The sequence below is a fragment of the Anticarsia gemmatalis genome, chromosome 13 (assembly GCF_050436995.1).
Source record: "Anticarsia gemmatalis isolate Benzon Research Colony breed Stoneville strain chromosome 13, ilAntGemm2 primary, whole genome shotgun sequence".
In the NCBI taxonomy this organism is placed as follows: domain Eukaryota; kingdom Metazoa; phylum Arthropoda; class Insecta; order Lepidoptera; family Erebidae; genus Anticarsia; species Anticarsia gemmatalis.
In genome coordinates, this window is record NC_134757.1 from 350,811 (window position 1) to 368,996 (window position 18,186).

Genomic DNA, 18,186 nt, shown 5'->3' on the forward strand with positions numbered 1-18,186 from the left:
TAGGTACGTAGAAGGTTCCTTGTGGACACTGATGACTTAGGTTGTAAGGTGTTTAGAAAATATGTCTTTATTGGGATTTTTGTGATTTTGTTCTGCCGCACCATATTTTAACAAGATTGTTGCCAATATATGGTGAATTAATTCAGGTAGCCTAGTCTGTTAAACTGAAAATTTGTGTTAAGAGTGGGATTATCTTATATCAACGCGATTTATATAAATAGGGCCAACAAGTAGTGAGTAAGTTAAGACTATTTCTAATAGAAAAATGTTTTTATAGTATAGAGGAATATTTTGAGGAAGAAAAATAGAGAAAATTAAAGAAAAAGATCCTCATATAATAAAGTATAAATATAATATAGAAATTGATGCCTTGTACCTGAAAATTAAACATATGTATAAGATATAACTATAGTATTGATACAAAAATATAATAGTCATAAAAAAAAATGTATGCCTACCGTAGTATAATGCAGTATATAATATTGCAAGCAACATAAATGTAAACCTAGAGTTTTAAGCTAGTCATAAACTTCTAATAATAATATATAATAATAAATAATTTTACACAAACCAAATAATGTAATTTACATATTAATCGCAAAACATTACACCGAGTTAATATTTAAAGTAATACGTGGTTGTAATAATAAAGAATGTAAAATAGTTAATTAGGCAGTGTACAGGAGCGTAAGGTCAGTCGGTTCGGTGCTCGGTTGCATCACGTCGTAAATCTGTCTGCTGCGATACCCATCGCACGATTGTCGTACTGTGTGATTCAGAGCTTTAGGGTTGAACTGAAATATTAAGATCTGGTATTGATTACAATTGAAAAATTCAATGGGTGCAAATCAGATTGTTATTCAAAACCTTGTCTTGCGGCAATACGTGATAGTCGATAGTAATAATAAATTGTTCCAAAGATTTAGTTCTCAGGATAATTTATAGGCCCGATAAAGACATATTTAAGCAAATAAGCATTTGTATCTTAATCTGAAGTTTGGTGACGTAATAGGTGGCTGGCGGTTAAAGGTAGAACCTGTTACTCCTGGATAAAAATGTTCAAATGCTAGAAACACAAAACGTATAGCCAGCGTAAATGTTTAATTATCAGCCTCTAGCATTTATACTTTACTAAATATATTGAAGTCGGCTTCCAGTCTCACCAGATGCAGCTGAATACCAGTGTTTTACATGAGCGACTGCCTATCTGACCTCTATTACCCAGTTACCTGGGCTATAACACGATACCTTTCGGTAAGACTGGTTGTCAGACTTTCAAATTTCTGACTACTCTTAACGACTGTCAAAGATCTTCGAAAATGACAGCCAGGACCCACAATTTAACGTGCCTTCCGAAATTTATGATTATTTAAAATACCTCTATTAAGAACCTGTTGTAATTTAGGTGTCAGCCCTGTGATTCATCCCCGTGTGGGACAAGGGCGGCGGGTCGCCCTATACGGTGTCGTCAATGCCTGCCTCTCACGGCGCGCAACTGTCTCGACACATAATGTACGAGTGTTATGTACTGCTACTACTTACAATAAACTTACAAGTTATTACACCTATTGCTTATGTGGGAACGGCTTTTAACTTTGAGTTATTAGCTTTGAAAAGCTGTTAAAAGTTTTATTTGCTTTTGTTTCTTCGGATTTTGCGGGAAAAAGGATACAATCAAATTTATGAATTAAAGGCAATGTCGTGAAATGTAACTTTGCCATGTTTCTATTAAAAAAAAAACTCTTACATGATTCGTACTGCGAAGTGTAGTGATGATCCAGCTTGTATAAGGTACCAGATTCGATTCCAGGTTCGTTGAGTGTCACTGAGTTCTTTTCTGAGAAGATTTTTTTAGGAGGAAATGTTAAATAACTAATATTCACATGCTAGAACACAGCTAGATTTGTGGTTGACGTTTTAGATATAAAAAATATCTGTATTTTTCTTGACCTATTTATTCACTGGATCGGATCATCTTGTTACTATGGACTGTGCATATTTCGCCGAAACGTCTAACAAAATTTAAAACAAGTGAGTTTAATTCATCATCCCATTAATTATTCACCAATCAATGTATTTAACGTGTAAACAAATCAGTATTTCTCAGAATAACTTCCATAGAACAGTGTTTGTCCTCCAGACAATGTCGGTAACACCATATATAGAATTAGATCAATCGTAACCAGTGATTAACAGGAAAACTTGGTTAGAACTGCCTTGAACTCATTGTGTAGGTTATTCATGAAGTCTGAGAAATATTTATCTAGGTTATTAGGGTAAATTGGTAATGGATTTACCTGTAAATACAAAGGGTAAAGGTTTTCAAGTATTGACCTAGTAAAGTTTTAGTAGAACAACGACATTGTAGGCCGAGTGGTCTTCACCGTCGTCATCGTCGTAGCTTTTGCCGTTCATGCAAGTGGTTGTGGTAACTTTGCACTACATAATAATGAAAAAGAAAAGAAGAATATCGATTGTATACAAGGAAAAAGCTTTACTAAAGTAGTGACTTTTTAATGTCTATTAGAAATATTCTTTCACTTGTTCTAACGGTGGAGGAAATCATCGTGACTGAAACATTGTATGGTTATGAGACAAAACTACCCTTACACTTCTAATACCAACCTTCAGGCTTAGTTCAAGGAGCTAGCGTGATACTGTGTAAATAATTCCTGTAGCAATAATTTTACAAGTCCATAGTTTACTAAAACGTTTATATTAAGTGCATTATGAACGCATCACCAAACTCAGTACAATAGTTCTACAACATATGTTATTTTGTATTTCTCGTCAACTTGTATACAAATCAACATTGACCTGAATGAGTAACCGAACTCCCACCGTTGAAGCAATAACTCACAATACTAAGAAATGCTTGCATCTTCTCAAAATAACTGCGGTTTTCGACCATATTTGTTTATAATTTTGATTTCTTCACGTCTATTAATAATACAATGATCTAAAGGTTGAAATAATTGGAAGTTTGTTCTTGTGGTCAGGTTTATTTTGAGGTGATAGCAAAGTGTAGATGTCCCACGCAATATTTCATGTTAAAGCTCTGTGCTTTGAAAGTTCTTTATGAACTTAAAACAATGTGAAAAATTTTAACGGCTAACTTAAGATTTACTTTCGGTAGTAGTAGAATTTAGAATCATTGTAAGCGGACGGAACAAAGATTTGCAGGTATCTTAGCTGGTGGCATTCTTTAGCGTGTACAACATAAAGGACAGACAAACATTTCACATATTTATGGTTAAGATCTTAAAGTATCATTCGTTATTATGTGAGACTGGACAGAATTTCACTTCCAAACTATCGTCAAAACAGATCTGACATCATTCAAATCAAAATATAATTAGTAACCCATAACTTATATTAAAATAAGGCAATTTGTTAAAAGTAGACTAACCAGACATAACTCTCACTTTCTTAAGTAGGTAGATAAACAAATGATCATTTAAAAGGATCCATTAGTACAATCATTAATTATCTTTGTTTGAAACTGGTTGATCTTGTTGTTTTGGCTTACTATCGTTAGGTTATTAGGAACCTAATTTCTAACTTTCATGATTTGGTGAGCAATTTAGGATTCAAAGCTTAACCATTTCTAAATGTAAATAATACCATTCATGAGGCGTATATGCACGTGCAGTATAATTTAAACGTCAAAATTCTGGACTACCTCTTGAAGAGATCTGAATTTGATGAAGTAACGTGTAGTAGAAATGTTATATAACATTTATATTATTTTGGTATTGTTGATTTAACTAGCAAGATAAAAAGAGCAAAATAGTTAGATTTCACGAAATAAAAAATAGAGCTTTTGCCAAAGAAAAGAGATAGCGATGTACCTAAATTGAAGACAGCATAAAACCTTAGTGAATACCTACGTCATAATAATAATTCACTACAGTTGATTAGAATTTTGAACACTACAGACTATTACACTAGACCATTTCCTTCCGTGTAAAATAGTAGTGTAGTTAATCGATTAATGATGATCATTGTATCATTTGTCAAGTGTTCGTGATCGTCAGTCGTGATAGTTTTTGTTGCACCACTCTCTCTGCTGCCCCTCACTTAACTAGCGTGTGACAATATGCTTGCACCTAACATCAGGAGATTATACTCGTAGTGTCGCGTCGTTTATCTTTGTGTTTCTGAATACAACAGCAAGTCGACGAAGGCACAAAATGTCGGGAGTACACCATTGTTATTAAGTCTTCGCCAAGCACTCAACAGTCACTGCATGAACACTGAAGCTAGCAACTTTTGGGCCGTCGTTACGGTTTGTTGATAATTAAGGCAATATGCTCCAAGCTAAGTTTAAAACTTTTAGGAAACTTTTTTAAATTTGACACCAATTTCCACGTTTCTTTCCATTTAGTCTTGACTCATGCTCTTATATTTTAAATAAAAAAATCACTTGCTCATTTAACCGTAGAATTTGCAGCTCTATTTTTATGGAATACACGGAACATTGGCTATGTATCGAAATAGGATTCACGACTCTACAGCATACATACTTATATAAGTGTATGTAAAAACCACATATTCTTAAATCGATAGGTAAATGCGCTATAAATACAAGCAGTTCTCCTTGACGATGCAACTAATAATAAGTAATAGGTATAACGCAGGTAACCTACACATTGTCTGCATTTTCCCTATTTAGCGGCCAAGAATCGAAGCGGTGACACATTGCACTGCCTTCAGTCTGAATGACATATGCCATCATCTCCTGTTTATGTCATTTCATTTTTTGTAGATACTTTTTAAGATGTTATAATGCAATTATTTTTGCTTTATTGATAAAATGATTTTGAAAATTATCTGACCTGGGAATCGAAGCGCTGAGTCTTAATTTAACATTTTAATCTATAGAGTACTAAGTTCCTATCATTTAAAAGTTCACGCCTCTTCTTGGACAAGATTTAAGCAGAGATTTTTTCTCTTATTTTTGACTCCTTTTGACTTTGAACTCCCGCACTAAGAATTGCTCTTGTGTCGCGGGGACGCTTACAAACATACAAACAACGGACACTAACTATATATTTGTGGATTGCACAAATAATTGTATCGTGTGGGAATCGAATCCACGACCTTCCGAGGAAATGGTAGCGGCTTGGCGACCTGAACCTGGCGACTCATAACGTATTACATAGGCATAAAAGTGCCTTCCAGCGGATGTATTTCAGTACATCTCTTCCTTTACCACAGTATAACAAGCGACACGTTACAAATTACAAATACAAAAAAATCTTTACCTGGTCTACCCACATACAATGCGTACATTATCAAGATGGTATATAAATACTACCGTTACACAAACCCGCGTTAAATCTTATAGAAAGTGATTAATTATCGCATTAGACGCTTTTATCCTTATCTCAGTTAAGTTAATCATTTGTACAAAAATGCTGCGCCATTTGCGAGTGTCCTCATCTAAATTTGTTTGTGTCAACTTGAGAGGTTTCTTAGAAATTCGTCTCATTTTATTCCTGGTATTTCCTCAACTGATTGGATTGTTAAAGGATATGTTAAGGTATGTTTAGAACGTGAAACATGTAAATCTTAAACCTGTAACCTAATTCATATGTCCATAAAACTACACACAGTTCTCTATTTTTAAGTTTTCAATGGACTTATGTATGAGGAGTCGTAGGTTCAAATTTCACGCGACCCTATTCTTAATTAATTAGATTTAATAGATTGTACCGCTAGTGATCACTAAAAAAGCAAAAAAAGTGTTTTTAGTTACATTCTTGACCCATTCTCGGGTATCAATCCTGAGACCCCGGCAGTCGCATACACAATCACGCGGAGGCACTCAATATAATGTAGAAGTGTGATTCACTCCAGAGCTTAACCTTCCCTTATTCCGAGAGGAGCACCAAGACATTGGAGACGAGACCCTTGCTCAGCAGCGCGACATAGGACAGTATTAGAATCATTTAGGTACTAATTATTCACCTGACTGAAGTACATGGTGTATAGGATATGTTACAGAATGTCGCAACATCGCAAGCAAAGCCGCAGCGCGCGACATGTCGCAACAACGTCGCGTCGCCGTCACTGCCGGCAACTCGACACCGACCACACCGCCGCGCGGGCGCACAACTTACATTACTTACGTGCTAATTAATAAACAACACCCTCTTGCTTCATTTTACCTAAGTTTTAGACGAAATTTTTAAATTTTAGAATAAATGTAGAGCAGAAGAAGCTTGGGTTTGAATTCCAGTTCGGACTTCTTTCACTTGTGCTCAGTGGCTCAAGTGTCAAAGCTGTTCGAGCCACCTATGGGCCTTTGAAATGGCCTGTCGATTGTTATCTCTCTTAATTTCGTAATATAAACAAAAACGTAAGCATTAATGAAGTGAAGAGTAGACTGTTTTGAATCAGAACATGTCTAGTGACTTTAAAAGCTTGCAACCAGTTGAAGATTTAAGCCAGTCTAGAATAAGTAACAACTATAATGAGTAATTCTGAGTTAACTATTGATATAAAGAAGATTTTAAACATGCTGTACTAGTTTTAGCATCTTAAACAAATTGTATATTTAGAACTGCTAATTAAACTAGATCTCTACACAAAAAATCAGTTGTGTTTACTTGACACGGAAGCCCAACCTGGGACATCAATCCGTCTTCGTCTCAACAAGACAAGGCTGCCGGCGCCTACGCACATTGATTCATAGTTTTACGACTCTGTATGATGCAGCTGTGATCTCAGTGGTACGATATTGAAAATACATGTTTTTTTACTGTCACTGATTATACAGCCTTGGCTTATGCTTGAAGAGGCAGGGTGAAATATTCTTTCGTCGTAAAGCTCAATAATTCTTGTGCATATAAGACAATAATATGGGTGACGTACTTATGACATACATTTAAGTGACCAACTTAACTTTTTAAATGTTATTCATAACCGTCTAGCACTAGCATAAAATCACGAACAATTGTTATTTGGACGAGTTTTCTAGTAAGCTTAAATTTATGCCAGCTCACGTAAGAGCCATTGAAAATTATAGTATAGGAAAATATCGTCGATTTTTTTCGTCGATTATTAATGCGGTTACTTGATGTCTTCGTTTATAATTCTTGTCATCACTCATCGCTTTAAAAACAATAAAGAAATGTAATAGTATCGTACACGGCTATCGTAGTGCGTGCGTATCGAGCTCACGCGCAAGACTCGCTCGTGCTGCGTGTGGCGCATGCGTAGTGGACGCTGGTAGCCATCATGCACCATGCTATGAGCTGTGTTAAAAAAGGTGTTGATAAGGTTCAAATTAGTTAATTATTGAACAATTATTTGTTGCTGTTTCAAGCTTTCATAAACTTTCAGTTTAAGTTGTTAAGAGTGATGACTATGTCTGCTAGTGGGTTAAGAATCTTTCAATGCTAGAATTGCTCAAATTGCCGAAAAAAATGCAAAGTCTCACGTCATCTCATCTTATGTCTAACTGTGGCTCAGCAATGTATATGTTACTGTAAAAGTCCGAATGGTGGTAAATCCTAAGATTTTCCGGTATAACCTAAGATTTACCAACTCGCAATGGTAAAAGTCCGAACAGTTCTTTTATTTCGAACTTTTACCTATGTTCACTCGATGATATCGAGATGTCGCCGGAGCCCCGCTTCGCGGGGCTCCTCCTTCTGGGTGGTTAAGAAAAATAACCACGAAGGCTAAGGTGCACCTTAGCCTTCTAACCTAACCTACCCATGTCGCTTTGCCCAAAACTCCTTCTTTATAACTATGTCACAGTATATAATTATACCGTGAAATAGTTAGAAACATAGTTATGAAGGAGGATTTTTTTATATATCGTAACATAGTTTTTAAAGTCTGGCTTGTTCGGACTTTTACCATTGAGAGTTGGTAAATCTTAGGTTTTACCGGAAAATCTTAGGATTTACCACAGTTCGGGCTTTTACAGTAACATATACATATAATAGACTAGTAAAACTGCCTCAATATTCATACAGGGCAACTGGAACTTTTTACTCAGTATTTACATCCATAGAAATCATGGAAAATCTCGAACTATAAACAGCGAATCCTTCCACTACATAACAGTATATATAAGTAACAATATACATAAGTAGGTATTATCTACATGCTGAGGTGATTTCATTGATGTGGTGATGTCGCGTGGGTCGTTGACGTCACCGCTGCGCGCGCACCCTTATATGGCGGGCGGCACTCTCGCACAGCCTCGCGGAATACACCCAGCGCGAAATTATAAGAGATTTGTAACACGTAGGCCATTTTAATCTGTTCGTCTAGATGAATCGGTTCATTGCCTAGAAATTAAAGCCTCCTTTGGTAGATGTTTTTATGAATTTGTAGAATTCCCAATATTACTGTTTCATAACTATAGACACAAGGCAGTTGTTGCAAGTAATATAAGACTTGAAGACCGAAAATCGGATGGAAATATATAATTACAAAAAACTTTGACAGAAAAAATCGACAAATTATAAATATATATATATAAAGGATTCTTATATTATTTTTTAATAACGGTGAATCAATAACGAAATGAGGACTATTTTTCAGCTTTCAGCAACTATGGTTTCAGCACATTTGCTATTTCTTCTTTCATTTGGCTTACAGTGCTGAAGCCGTACGTACTTACTGAATAACTTTCTTCGCAGAGTGCCATTGATAAAGATCACTTAATTAAAATGTGCGCCAATGAGCCATGGAGCGCAGCATATTGGGTGTTAGGCTCATAGACAGGGTCAGAAACACCACACTGCGCTCCAAAACTAAAATAGCAGACGCAGCTCAAACGGCCGCTAAGCTGAAATGGAACTGGGCGGGCCACGTATGTCGAATGCCGGATGACTCATGGGCCAAAATAGCAACAAAGTGGACCCCGCCAACTGGGAGACGGCGACGAGGTAGACCCCGTAAAAGATGGAGAGACGACCTTGACACCTTCACACCAGAATGGTATCAGACCGCCGGAGATAGGCTACAATGGAAATCTATGGGGGAGGCCTTTGCCCAGCAGTGGGACGATACGGGCTAATAATAATAATAATAATTAAAATGTATCAGATATTGCGACACCACATCAAAAGACTTTACTATTTACTAAGTAGCTAAGCCAATAGCCAATCTACTGCCAATTTCCAACAATGTACGTGTATTTACAAACAAGCTTACGTACTGCATGTAATAGTTCATAAATAATATACATTATAGAGCTGTTATTATCTACCACTATTATCTACATGATAAACTATATAATAGACTAACATCTGTGTAATAGTTCTACGACACGGTAACTAGCTAGTATATGAACGTAGATTATTTTGCTTTATACCTATTGGTCTCCTGGTATGTTTTATAATAAAGTCTCTTTGCTGCGTCTGCATTTCTGTCTGCTTGTGGTTAAATTCCAAATGTTCCGAATGGATGCTCATGCGGTTTTCACCAGTAGATAGAGCAATTCTCGAAAAAGGTTTTAATGTATAATTGGTTAAGCTTAACCCAGATGATCTCTGTATTTAAGAAATATGTTTTGACTATCTCCGTGGCGCATTGGTTTAGGTCACCACGCCGCTACCATTGCCTCGGAAGTTTGTGGGTTCTACTGCCATACGGAACAATTTGGGCGATCCACAATCATTGTTTCGGGTCTGGTTGTGCTTTGTGTCCGTTGTTTGTATGTTTGTAAAAGTCTCTACGACACAAGAGCAATACTTAATACAAGAGATGTCTTTAAAAAAAAATGGAAATCGTCTCCCGTTGTCTGACTTATTTCGCAATCATAATGACGATGCGTGTGTTGTCCAAACATATTTATTATTTACAACAAGTATTCATGTTTATCTGTTAAATGCATTTTTGTCGTTCAGTGAATTGAATAATCTTGTCTGTCAACTTAATTACCTGATTAGTGTTTGTCGACATACATCAAAGACTTCAACAAGTAATAATTATTCCCTTTTCAATATTCATTGATGTTCCGTCTCTTCTACATTATATTATCTTATCTGATCTAACGCCGGCAATAATATCTATTTCTATATCACCGTCCATTTGCATGTGACTGTTCAAAACTGCTTATTGTCTGCATATGGGTGCGCGTGGGCAAGCAATATGCAAAATTCGGTAGACGGAGCTCCTTTGTCTGCCAAAGAGTCTGGGTGATGAACTTGGATTTATTCAGTAGTTTTAAACACAAAACAAATAGATAACTCTATTTGAAAAAAGCCTCTAAATCCTGACAGAACTGATTAGGCTCTATATTTAATTTAGAAGATTATAATTAATCGAAATGTCAATTACCTCGACATGAAAATTACGCACGCATCAAATCTGCTCATAGTCAAAGACTGAATTCATGATATTACTTAGCAAAAAAAAAAAGATTTGAGTTTAATGGAAACCAATCAACTTGCGTTTTGTATGAGTAGTATAATTTCTAATGCAGAGAGCCTTATAATACTGGACATGGACATCTTTAGGAATGGAAATGTTTTGTTTTGAGCACAGTGAAAATTTTCCTTGCGCTATTCTTGAAGAAAGCTTGACTTGCTCTACATTTTTAATCTATTTAACTAAGAACTTTGTACTTGAACTTGACACTTGATCGTGGGAAGTGAACAGTTACACCATTAATTATAGAGATGATTTAACTAAACGCAATAAAATAAGGCGATTCGCTATTAAATACCACCAACGCGGTGCCGGCAGACTTCACACTAAGTAGGTATAACTATAATTATATGATAATGTGGTTTTATGTTTGTTTGTTAGGGGTAATAAACAAAACAGAAATAGTAGCATAGTAGAGGGAGGTAATCCTTTTAGCCTGGAAAATATTCCTTAAGTTTATAAAGCTAGATAACAATCGTTCAATCGTTGTTTTTACTTATTTTTTCCTGATCTTTTCTTACTGCATATATGTAAATGAATTCGGTGGCAGCATGCGAGCTGTAAACAAAAATCTCTTGTACCTCAAATACGGGGTCTGGTGACCAATGAAAATGAACCTTTGAGCTTTCAGAGATCGATCAAAGTTTCAGAAAGAACGTATAATCTATTTGAAGCCTAAAACACGACGACACAAAATTCCAGATTGACCATTTGGTATAGTCACTGCATGGAAAATCTCACGCGAACAAAGTCACAGGACAGAAGTTATAGTTCCATACAAGTTGATCTATGATTTACAATGCGATTGATTTATTCTGTCATTCTCGTTTGTTTATCTGCTGTGAGTTATAACTCAGCCTTTTAAGTGAAGGAATTGATGAAATATGGCGTTGAGAGCTAGATCTATGACTAAATAGAGTGCTTTGTTCGACCACCCAATCTGTCTTGAATATGAAATTTGAAGCATAATAATATTACGCCTCTATTTCAGTTCAATTTCATTGTCCAAAGAAGCATTTTTATACTCCTTATTTTAAGACTAAGAATCCTACAAGAAAAATCATACTTACAATTTACATTCAATAATAGATTTACTCATGAACATTTCTAGCCGGCCCTAAGTTTTTAGACTTATCGATTTTTCCAGGATCCTAACCATCAAACCTAATCACTATGAGACGAATTTTAAAGTATCCCTATCAATCAAAAATGTGTTGAAGAGGCTATTGAGCGGAACAGGGGCTCTAAGGTGTTTGCCAGGGATCTGTCCATTGGGCAAAGCAAGCTGACCAAACTGAAGACCGAGGACGGCAAGATCATATCTTCCAGAGCTGAGCTCATGGGTGAGGTAGAGAAGTTCTATGGACAGTTATACACGTCCACACGATCACCTGTTTGCAGTGCGGCAACAGATCCAAGAGCGGCACTAACCCGACACTATACCGAAGATATCCCGGACATCGACCTGTGCGAGATTAGTATGGCTCTCAGACAGCTCAAGAACAACAAGGCTCCAGGTGATGACGGAATAACAGCAGAGCTTCTAAAAGCGGGCGGACAGCCGATATTAGAAGCTCTCCGAAAACTGTTTAATTCCGTCATTCACGAGGGTACCACGCCTAAGGCATGGCACAGGAGCGTGGTGGTGCTGTTCTTTAAAAAGGGCGATAAAGCTCTTTTGAAGAACTATAGGCCCATCTCGCTCCTGAGTCACGTCTACAAGCTGTTCTCGAGAGTTATTACGAATCGTCTCGCTAACAGGTTCGATGACTTCCAGCCTCACGAACAAGCCGGTTTCCGAAATGGCTTTAGTACCATAGACCACATACATACGCTGCGGCAGGTTATACAGAAGTCCGAGGAGTATAACCGGCCCCTATGTTTAGCGTTTGTGGACTATGAGAAAGCCTTCGATTCGATCGAGACCTGGGCAGTGCTACAGTCTCTCCAGAGGTACCAAATTGACTATCGGTACATCGAAGTGTTGAAGTGCTTATGCGAAAACGCCACAATGTCAGTCCGCCTTCAAGACCAGAACTCGAAACCTATCCAGCTGCGGCGTGGCGTGAGACAGGGAGATGTAATATCTCCGAAACTGTTCACCGCTGCACTGGAAGACGTCTTCAAGCTTCTGGATTGGAGAGGACTCGGCATCAACGTCAATGGCGAGTATTTGACTCACCTTCGATTTGCCGACGATATCGTAGTCATGGCTGAGACCATGGAAGACCTAGGCGCAATGCTCGATGACCTCAGTAGCGTATCCCAACAAGTGGGTCTCAAAATGAACATGGACAAGACAAAAATCATGTCGAACCACCATGTCAGACCCACCCCTGTCAAGATCGGCGACGCTACACTCGAAGTTGTTGACGATTACGTCTACCTAGGACAAACTGTCCAGTTAGGTAGGTCCAACTTCGAGAAAGAGGTCACTCGTCGAATCCAACTCGGCTGGGCAGCGTTCGGGAGGCTCCGACACATCTTCTCGTCCGAATTACCGCAGTGTCTCAACACGAAAGTCTTCGACCAGTGTGTGTTGCCAGTGATGACCTATGGCGCTGAAACGTGGTCGCTCACTATGGGCCTTATCAGAAGGCTCAAAGTCACCCAGAGGGCAATGGAGAGGGCTATGCTCGGAGTTTCCCTGCGAGATCGAATCAGAAATGAGGAGATCCGCAGGAGAACCAAAGTAACCGATATAGCCCTAAGAGTTGCAAACCTCAAGTGGCAGTGGGCAGGGCACATAGCTCGCAGAACCGACGGCCGTTGGGGCAGAAAGGTTCTGGAGTGGCGACCACGAACCGGGAAACGTAGTGTTGGCAGGCCCCCCACAAGATGGACCGACGACCTGGTAAGGGTTGCCGGAGTCCGATGGATGAGGGCGGCCCAGGATCGGTCCTATTGGCACTCGATGGGGGAGGCCTTTGTCCAGCAGTGGACGATTCCCGGCTGAGATGATGATGATGATGATGATGATCAATCAAAAACAATATTTTCGAAACCTTTACAGTTACATAACGATCGCTGTATTTTCAGTTATACTTTCCTATGCCTTCTACACTGTCCTACGAGTAGACACTAGAATTGTAATTTAACACAAATATAAAGCAAGTTGCGGTAAAGTGACACTCAACATCACGTTTTGGTTATCTCTCTCCATATTGGTGAGATGAAGTCATCGCTCGAGTTCTGCTCCAATTCCATACATTTACTTCTCCTTATTTGTACTGTATTGTAGCAAATAAATGTTTTAAACTTTATACGTATTTTTACTGTTAATTCCTGTTAAAAATAGAAGTGTAATCATTTGCTTTAATTTCTATAGTAATGCAGGAATGAATGTATTTTGTTCTTGACTGAGCATGACGAGACAGACTCTCAAAAACGTCAAAAATAAATCAGCCTATCGATCCACAAGACCACTATAAAGATCCTGGTAACTGAAAAGCTGGAACTTAAAAATATTTTAAGTCTTGCCGAGATACCACGTAGCACTTAAATCCCTCCGGGTTGAGCTTTTACTTGGCCCTTTTCATCCGCTTAGGTCATAAATGGACAATCTTATTCCTCTTTGAAATTTTGTTTCAAAGTACAAGTAAGCCAACTACTATGTCCAAAATACTTGGATGTTTACAATACCGTCACGACGCGCCACATAGTGTGGTATGTCAAAACATACAATCTTATGTGTCACTATTCATATTCACTACAATTCGACGGTGAGACGACTACGGGAAGTCCACGTCACGCCTACAAAGAATTCATAACATTGCGATCTATTTCATAAGTAAATATTTTATTGTAATTATAGCCAAGTTGTATAAGCATCGACTTTTCAGGTAACCGGGTAAGTTGGGTCGGTATGGCTGATTCAGTATTGCAATACATGGGGTATCGTTTTTTAACCTACCTCTAGGTAACTCTGTTCCGTTGTATCCGATAAGACTAGAAGCCGACTCCAGCATAGTTGGAAGAAAGCCTAGGCTGATGTTAAAGAATACATCAATAAGTTATTGTTTAAGTGTTTAAACCTAAGCAACAGTCCTATCTTCCTCTCCTTTTAAATGTGTTAGAAACACGGTGAAGGAAAAAACATCTTGCAAACGTTACATCCTTGAGAATTTATAATAACAGTTCTTCCAGGAATGTACATTGAAGATATTACCTCTCTCTCATTTCGGGAGGAGAACCTTGCCCAGCAATGGGTTATTAATAGATTAAACATGAAATAAGGTCAAAGGTCACAATTACTCCATTTTAATATTTTATCACTTGTGAGTCTGGTCACACCATCATTGTTCCCTATAACGCTGGCAACACAATGCGTGGTGGCGCACGATTGTGATGCTAATGTAATGACGTCATCATGCGTATGCACCTAACGTGGTTTATGCTGATGGACAGTGCAAAGTGCAGTAGTATAGGTGTAAGGTAGTTTAATAGAGTGATGTTCTGTCATGTTGTTTCTGGGGTAGTGAGTTCGATTTAAAAACTTTTGATCGAATTTCGTAATGGTTAAATTTGTAGTAACGTTGCTGGTCGTTTGACGAAAATTGCGGGTTTGATTTTCATTTGATAACAACTGTTTTACTCTTTGATAAGACTATACCTTATGTTGCGTTGTTTCTTGTTTGTAAAGAAAAACAACATGAAATAAATTATGTAGTACAGTACGTAAATAAATAAATTTTGCCTATTAAGGTCACACTACTGGGCAAGGGTCTCCTCCTGTAATGAAGGAGCGGTTAGGCCTTGAATCCGTCACGCTATAGATATAAATAAAAAAAGGTGTTCAAAATCTGACTTTTACTTTTTTTTTATTTGTCCCATTCTGTATGTTTCCATGTACTCTCTTTCCATAACACTTAACATATTCCTTTGATCATATAAACAAACACACCTATTTACCAGTTTCCAGGGGACTGATGTATTCCTCGATCTAAGTTAACATACAAACAAGCATGCTAATCACACACTGACTCACGCTCACTTTCAATAGCCTCTGATACATATTAATTAATTATTCCTTATCTACATACAATATCTACACAACACTGTTCTGTACATCTATAGGAAATACACCCGCCTTCGGTTTGACTTCCCCGTTTGTTTGTTGTTTGTCGTAAGGTCAGTGGTCAACCTTTGGCGTGGTTTAACGACTGTTATCTTAGTAGACAACAGCCGGGACCGACTTTTAACGTGCCATCCTAAGCACGGAGATGCCCAGTTCAAATACCACTATGCGGTCACCCATCTATGGAATGACCGCGCCAAAGCTTAGAGGTATAAGGTAGAGTTTTGGCAGTTGTTTTCATACATTTGCTGCCTCTATATCCATCGGATAAGTTATCAGATGGACTCTCATCTATGAGTCTTAAAATTGGTATTACGGTTATAAATGTGAAAAAAGATTTATCTGTCACTTTGGGGTATACTTGTATTTAGCAATAATTAAAGACATTATATCTTTTTCACATCTGTTGTAGTAATTTTCTAGATTATATTTTAAACATAATCATTTTTTCGACGACATGCAAAGTCTTCAACCCGCACTTGGCCTGCGTGGTGGACTCAAGACCTAACCCGGCTTCATCACGATGTTTTCCTTCATCGTTAGAGTAAGTTATAATTATTTCTAATAGACACATAACTTAGAAAAGTCATTGGGGAGTTGCCTCAGGTTGACCAGTTGAGTGGTTAATAATGATTAAATTAAATTAGTTTTTAATGAGAAAACGTCGTGAAGCGTTGCCAGAACATTATACCGATGGGATTTATGGTGGAAAGAGACCTATGCTTAATAGCTGGCTTCTATCAGACAAGCTACCAGCCAGTTTACTGCGACCAAAGGTTGTATAACCGACAATCGTTTACTTAACTTATGTGCTGTAACTGTTTCCTGATACATTATAATTTATACCATATTCTCTGCGACCGGTGTTATTATACAAATAACCATATTTGTGAGAAGTAATTATTTGCTGACGTTATGTATGCATGGATTTAATAGTCGTACGATTTCGAGGCGCCCATAGCCAGTTGCGTTCACTGATCGATAAACGATCTGTGGGTTAAGCAAACCTAGGCGCGGTCATTCCATAGATGGGTGACTGCATAGTTGTATTTGAACTGGGCGTCTCCGTACTTCGGAGGGCATGTTTAAATAGTCGGTCCCGGTTGTTGTCAATTAAGATAACAGCCGTTAAGCCATGTCAAAGGCCTTCGAGCGGCTTGAACAACTTTGACACTAGGTTGACCACTAACTTGCTCGGACAGCTGCCTACTCTTGAAAAATGATCGCATTAACACTTTTACTATGCCCATAATTATTCTTAGTTTCATTGACAAGTTAGTCATTTCCCGTTGAGATGAGGGCGCCTCCATTCCACTCGTGTGCTGCAATTACTTGCTATTCTAAAACAATACAGCGAAGGTTAGGCTATTCTTGGTAGATCTGATTTAATTAGCAAGGATAAAACTGCGGTTAAACCGTTTTTGAGAAAAATGATTACAGACAAAGCGACATAGTCCTTGTTATATGCTGACGGCCAGTTTTATTTGTCGAGTTCTGCAAAAGTTGGCCCTAAAGTTTTATGTCTAGTAATTTGCTTAGGTTCGCAATTTGGATATTTGGTTTACTCATGAATTACAATGTGTATTTGTTTGTGAAATTAAACTTTGTTCTTTATAGAAATTACTTTCCTGAGACCTACATTTCGTAAAGTCCTCTGCTTTAAATAAAAATTAGAACTAATTTAAAAACTAAATCCAATGATTTAGTTTTTAATTTCAAAAAATAAATTAATTTCAATGAATTTGTTGTATATTTCATATTTTTTTTCCTAGATCAACATTGTTTTCCAACCAAGCTGTACACTAGTTCTTATAACTAATCCTTTCTACAAATACAGTTGATGTTTCAAATCCTTGCAAACACCCGGTGTGTTTGAGTAGGCGGTCCTCAGTGACGTCATACCTCAAAACTGCCTACTGGACCACTGACCTTTATGTGTCTGAAGGATTTTATTTCGATTTCACGACGTGGGATGATTATATTAACGAGTATTCATTCATGATTCTTGAAGGATTTTACAAGATTTATGATGTTGTTCATTTTGTAATTCGAAATTGAAGTTAAAGAATTTTCTTGCTGGCCTTTTTTCGACTTTGTTTAGGTTATAAGCCATCTGTATGCATTTTTAGTTAAAGGTTTTAATTCTTCCGAACTTAGGATTTAATACATTATTCCTTACGCCTAGAGTTTACCACATTGACTCAGTGGAGGATAAGGCCATAGTTGTAATTTCTTCGAGAATTTGTTAAGTAAAAGTAGAAATTATATTATTATGACAAAATCATTATTATGACATTGTTATTAATTTGGAAATATTGACATTTAAAAAAAGCAAGCCGTGAATTTCTTGCCGTTTCTTCTCACGAGCAACAGCTTTTCCGAAACGGTGGTAGATAAAAAATATTTTGACGATTTCAAATACTTGTTAAAGTTTATGAAATAAAGAATATTTGACTTTGACTTTGACTATATACATACATATATAATATCACGACTTTTTCCCACATGTGTAAGCAGATACCAAAGAACGCTACTTGGGACAATCCTTACAAACTTCTCTTGCCTAATCCACTATCCATACATCTTATCATACAAACATGACCGCCGCTAGTAGAAACTTTTTTAAATTTTGACTATATAGGTACTACAAACTAATCTTATATTGTGACCCACATACAAACCACTGATTCAAAATACACTCCGTCCGAAAA